Source organism: Castanea sativa, chromosome 3 (genome assembly GCF_040712315.1).
Source record: "Castanea sativa cultivar Marrone di Chiusa Pesio chromosome 3, ASM4071231v1".
In the NCBI taxonomy this organism is placed as follows: domain Eukaryota; kingdom Viridiplantae; phylum Streptophyta; class Magnoliopsida; order Fagales; family Fagaceae; genus Castanea; species Castanea sativa.
Genome location: NC_134015.1, coordinates 39955961 through 39962410, shown reverse-complemented (window position 1 = coordinate 39962410; position 6450 = coordinate 39955961). Strand labels below are relative to the sequence as shown.

Here is a 6450-nt window from a genome sequence, read left to right as displayed (position 1 = left end):
TGACTCTAAAACTCGTTTCACTTCTTTCCAAAGCTCTTTCTTGTCAGCTCGAATAGTGAATCCCCAACCAGGTGAATAAATTGCCAATTTACGAACCTAACCCATACGCAGCATGACATTTTTAATATCAATTTTGATAAAACAATAGAAAGGGATGCTGATTAAAGATATCATTAAAAAGAAATATACCTTGTTATCAATGGCCTCCATGTTTAATAATGATTGATCATCCTTCCAATTCTCCCAATGAGCAGTAGGAACAGCATGCACTCCATTATTTAGCATAGTGGACTCGATCCTCACATTTGAGTCGGGCATCCTTCTTGTTACCAATTAATTGTATACATAAAAAAGATCAAGAAATAAAATATTAAAATGTAGACCGCATAACCATTAAAATTTGTAAATTATTAAAATAAATTTATATGTAAGACAATTCTGTCCAATTTTTAATTAATACCTGTGATGAAGGGAACAAAACATCTTTATACACAATATTTCTTGTGTGAACACCTTCCTCCTTAGGTATTGTTCCTTTTTGCACCGATAGTTTTGTGGTGGATTGGGAGACTCCCCTTGACAACGCCACATATAATTGGCCATGATTAAAAACATGATCAGGAAGATAAATTCCAACTGTTGGAATTGTCTGACCTTGCGCTTTGTTTATTGTAAGTGCAAAGCTTAAACGTACAGAAAATTGTCATCTGATCATTACAAATGGCAAGTGTACATTTTCTGTTGTCTTCAAAGGGATTCTTGGCAAGAAAACACGTGTACCTGCATATTGCCCAGTCAATATTTCAGCGTCAATTACGTTGTTAAAACATCCACGGCATATCAATCTTGTACCATTACATAATCTGGCTTTTGGATCTATATTGCGCAGCAACATAATTGGAGCACCCTTTTTTAACCTTAATATATGTGGTGGTAAACCCCCTGGAGATATAGAATTTAGGAATTCTTGTTGATATAGATGATTATTATCTCCTTCAACCTCATCAAAAGAATGTAACGTAAACTCATCTCCTGAGAACTGAGAAATTATATTTGCATTAAACTGTTCAACATCATCATTTATAGGTGTTAGCAAAGCCCTACCAACCATATACCTTGCATCATTGGCATGTTCTTGCAAACTTGGAAAAACTTGATCAATCAAGTTGTATATAGAATGCTGACCCTCCCATTGCATTGCCATTGAAGGGGGTAGTTTAATCAAATCATCCATTATAAATGGTTCATTCCCATCACCAATGCATTGTATATACTCAGCAAACTCTTCATCGTTGATAGACCTCATATTCTGCTTCAAATGTAACACTTTGACATTTTTTCATAATGGGGACTTGACTATGCATGCATCAATCATTTCTGCCTTTGTACCCTTTGGAATAACCGAAAGTACTTGACTAAATCTCCACTCAAAATTAGCACCTTCCCACCAAAAGGTAAATTTATTTCCATAATATCTTTAAATGTTCTATCTAAAGATTCGAGTGCATGTCGATTTACCATTGGGGCTTCATCCCAAATAATTATGGTGGCACGTCTAATAAGTTCAGCTAAGTCTGATTGTTTACTTATTGAGCAAGTAAATGAAGCATCGGGAGTTAAAGGAATCTTAAACCTGGAATGCGTTGTTCTTCCACCAGGGAGTAATGTTGCTGCTATGCCAGATGTAGCTGTGGCAATTGCAATGTGACCTGCTTTTCTCAAGGTTGCCAATATTGTGTGATACAAAAATATTTTCCCAGTTCCCCCTGACCCATCGACGAAGAATATCATGCTTTCCTTACGATCAATAACTGTCATGATGTTCTCATATGCAACTCTCTGGTCATTATTCAACTTTTCAATTAAAGTGAGTTCTTCATCTACATTAGGAACAGATAGCTCAACTTGAATGAGTCTTGGTACAGTTGAATCATTGTCACATTCTCTAGTTGATATCGGCAAATCATACTCTGTAATGCGCTTTCCATGTTGCAAGAGTAACGCCCTTAAATCATTGAGAAGTTTATTTGTACGACGTGTCTCTGTTGTAACAGATGTTGATGGGTAATCTTCTACCATATATGGGTAAAACTCATTCCACAATTCTCTTACTCCAGTCGGTAGACAAAATACCAATATTGTTGCAAACAATCTTCTTAAAGCTGACGGCATTCGAATGTTTCTTGCCTCAAGCAGACACTGTCGTATGCTGTTATCATTCTCTAGTAAACCCCTTTGTTCAGCTGCTTACTTAAAAGTTGGATAGGTTATCCCATTGATAGTCAATAAATCATCAAATCCAGTTGGCCCTTTGACATGATTAAGAAGAATACACAGATTGAACTTCTCTCCATCAAATGGTGAAACAGTATATATCCTGCCCACTACTTTTTTATAAGATCTTCTTCGTGTCCATATATTTTTTTTATAATCCCAACAATAATGCTCAAGAAACTCTCTATATAGATAATTTCGTGCATCATAATCAATCATATTCATATAAAAAAATTCAGTGAGCCTTGTCTTTTTACTTCGCTCCAAAACATTAGCAATAGGTTCATGTGGTCTAAAGCGTACCTGTTGTCTATCTGGAAGATGAATTTGCAAACGAAAAACGGTAGGGTACATTCGATCCATAGGAAAATAAAATATCTTCCAACATGCCTCTAGAGCACATACCCATCTTGCATCAATGTACTGTTGGACCTCATCATAATTTGGGCCTGGCCTAACTTCCATAGAGACACGATCTGGGCCTTTATACACATATTTATATAAGTACTTTACACTCTTGATACTGCAACATATTTGAACATTAATATGGCAATTATATTTCAGCAATAACTAAGGATTATATGGAACAACCCAAGTGTTGTCTACCATAATCTTGCAATGATCATTCAGTGGCATGGGATTATTAGTATCATATTGTTTGTAAACAGGATATGAGTCATTGCCTGGGTAAGTTTCTGGTGAGAAAGGCTTTGGGTATCCTTTTTTACATCGCCCATTTTTCATGCACGGTGATCTTGGATTTTGTACTCCGCAAGGGCCATGTATCATATGCTTCAGTACAGCTTTATGTAATTGAGGTTGTTCCTCCTTACACGGTATTTCTGCCTTAACAACTCGATCGTAATCCTCTGGATTATGTAATTTATCATCTTCATCGAGAATTATAAGCATGTGTACATGTGGTAACCCCTTTTTTGGAACTCAAAGACCTGCACGTATACAATAACTCTTCCGAGAACCCCCTTGACCACGATATCATCTTTCAATTCTTCAAATTTCGATTTGAAAACTCTTGCAAGCAAGTCTGGACGATCTTGTGCTATTTGTGCAGGTAAAAGCTCATTTTGGATTTCTTCCCATCTTGGATTACACATCATTGTCATGAATAAATCTGGCTTTCCAAACTTTTGAACCAATGACATTTCATCTTGAAATCGTTGGATCATATCGCGCGGGCTTCCCATAAATGATGAAGGTAGAATGGTTTTATGTCCAACATTTCCTATATATAAGATTAAAAAGTTGGGCTATTAATAAATATTGATACTAATTCGTCATTAATAAAGTAATGTAAATTTCAAATGTAAAGTTTACATTACCAGTATCACTCTCTCCTTCATTGAAAGCATCTTGTAGGCCTTGGTACAGATCTGCCCTAATAGAATCTTGATTGTGCTCAAACCACCTAAGCTTGTGTGTTTCAATTTTTACATAATTATCAACAACATACTGTTGGGAAAGGTGTCCTCCAAACCAAATCATTGATAGAGCATCGTCGCGAATCTTTGACATTAGTAAAAATAGATGTAGGTTCAGTTAGTTTATAATGTAAGCAGCATTTTGCAGTAATAGATTGAAAATAATAAAACTATTACCTGAAAGATGTATGCATAATAATTGCGACATGACACTTTATTTCTATTAGCGTCACGTGTGCTGATATCCCATCCATATGTTCCAAATGGAAAAAGTATTGGGTACTGCAATGGATCATAAAATCCTGCTGTATCTTGAACATTGATCAAATTACCACCAAAGGTTTGAACCAAAATTTCTCTGCCACTTAAATGACCAGCTTCTTCTCCTCCTACAATAATAGCTGCCACTTGGGAAGCATTGGGAAGGCAATATTAAGATTGGTTTAGAGGTTGTTCTTTAATGAAGAGTTTACATTGATGTAAATTTGGACTTCGAGATAGTTGACGAAATTTCTCCACAAATGGATTGTGCATGTCTAAGATCCTTTGAATAAGTCGCACAATATCTTCATGAGCTTCTACAGATTGAGACATTCTGCATTGTATTTCAAGTTCGGTGTTGTAGATATACAATTGTAGATGCCGCACACTTAGAGGTGTATGTGGTAAAAGACTACCAATTCTATGATAGATGGCACCTTGGGCACGAAATGTATATATTCCTCGACTATTTGAGGCCACGCTTTCATCCACGTGCACACCCATTGAGGTAAATGCAAACATGTTGCTGTAAAACCGTATATATTGCCTGAAATGTCTGCCCCGTGGTGTTTGCTCACAAATGAGCTCCATAAATTTAGGACAAATTGGTATATTGGGGAAGGATATTTTTCCATCCTTGCAACACATCGAGGATGTCTCTCGATGGAACAAACGGGCATTACAAAAGTGACACGTCTTTGGTTGTGGTAGTTGGTACCTAATGGTCTCTACACCTTCTTTAAAATCCTTTGCACAATTGTATCTGCCTCGCATACAATTTATTACATGTGCAGTACCGTCAAATGTGTTGTCAACACCTAATTTTTATTTTGAGGAAAAAATTAGTGATAAAGAGTGTTATGATAGTTGTGAAAGAAAATATTAAAATTGTACCAAATATTATGTTGTGAAATAAGCAAAATATTAATAATGTTTCGAATATGCAGCTTATTAACAAATAATAAAATTGATAATGATAAACATGTAAATTGAAATGAAAATGGTGACATTGAGTGACGAACCTTGTTCTCTGTAGCCATCCCCATGATTTTGATCATTTATATTTTCAACTTCTTCAATTCTTTCTACAGCTGCAATGTGATTATAGAAAATGCTCAATTGGTGTAATTATATATAGAAAATAATGGTGAAAGCTTTATAGAAGGATATAAACATGAAAATAAAAATAAAAATGGTGGCATCAAATAATAAACCTTGTTCTCTGTAGGCATCCCCTTGGTTTTGCTCAACAATATTTTCAACTCCTTCAATTCTTTCTGTAACTACAATGTAATTATATAAAATGCTCAATTGGTTTAATTATATATAAAAAATAATGGTGAAAGCTTTATAAATATATTATATAAAACTTACCATTATTAACATTAGAATTTATATGACTTGGTCCAGCCTCAAAGTCATTTGTCATTATAGTTGGATAGGTTGGAAGGAGACCTAAATTTAATATTATAAATATTAAATTAGTAATTTTGTATACATTGACATACAACTAACATGCCAAAAACTATGGATTTTCTCAAAATAATAAGATTCCAAGCAATGAAGAATGTTTAAAGATATAAAACTATAATCTCACCACTGACTTCTTGCATAGCCCTATGCTCAACTGGCATATTGCGTGCCAAATTACGGATATGTGTAAGACGACAACTTCGTCCAGCCTCATGATTAGGCGGTATTAGTGATGGGTTTGTTGATGTTGAATTAGAATGTACATCTTCTTCATTCAAATTTGTTGGGCCTCCCACTAAAATGTGACCACCACCCAAAGTTTGTTTTCTTTGTCTTGTGTAATTGGCACGACATCTTGCCAATCGAATATTTCTGCTTTCATTGTCTTCTCTTTGTATTCTCAAGCGAGCATAATATCTCCATTGTTCTCGACGACGTACTATGTCATCGGTATTCACCATCGCTGTATTTTGCGAACTCATTTCTACATAGAATTAAATTAAATTTATAGTGGTCATTGCGCATACATACACAATAATGAATAGATTTTTCCTTGTCACAAATAGGGTGTATTAAAACCTCAATAAAGTGAACTAATTTTGAACAAATTAATCACATGTAAGAGTTGTAATAATATGTGTAATTGTAATAAATTTTTAGTAAAATAGGAGAAATAAGTTACACTTCTTAACCTTCTCCAAAAAAAAAAAAAGTTACACTTCTTAAAATTATTAAATTATTATTTTAGGTATAAGTTTTGAGAATATATTTAAATTTAGGTTATGATTTGTTAGATCAATATGACGAAAACAAAACCATGCCATTTTGGTTAATTTGGATGAGAAAATAATGTGTCTGTTTGTAACTTTGTGTGTCTATGTGTAAGTGTAAGAGAGAGAAGAAGTGGCTTAGTGAGTTTAGAAGTTGAGAGTTGTGGAGGTGATGAGGAAGATGAAAGTCTTTAAGGGTATTTAAAGGATTTAAATGTACATTTAATTTCTCA

General features: G+C 34.5%; 1 pseudogene; it reads right to left on the bottom strand.

Annotated features, from left to right (window-relative positions):
* Positions 1 to 421: 421 nt before the first annotated feature.
* Positions 422 to 2172, bottom strand: LOC142628936 (uncharacterized; annotated as a pseudogene).
* Positions 2173 to 6450: the final 4278 nt, after the last annotated feature.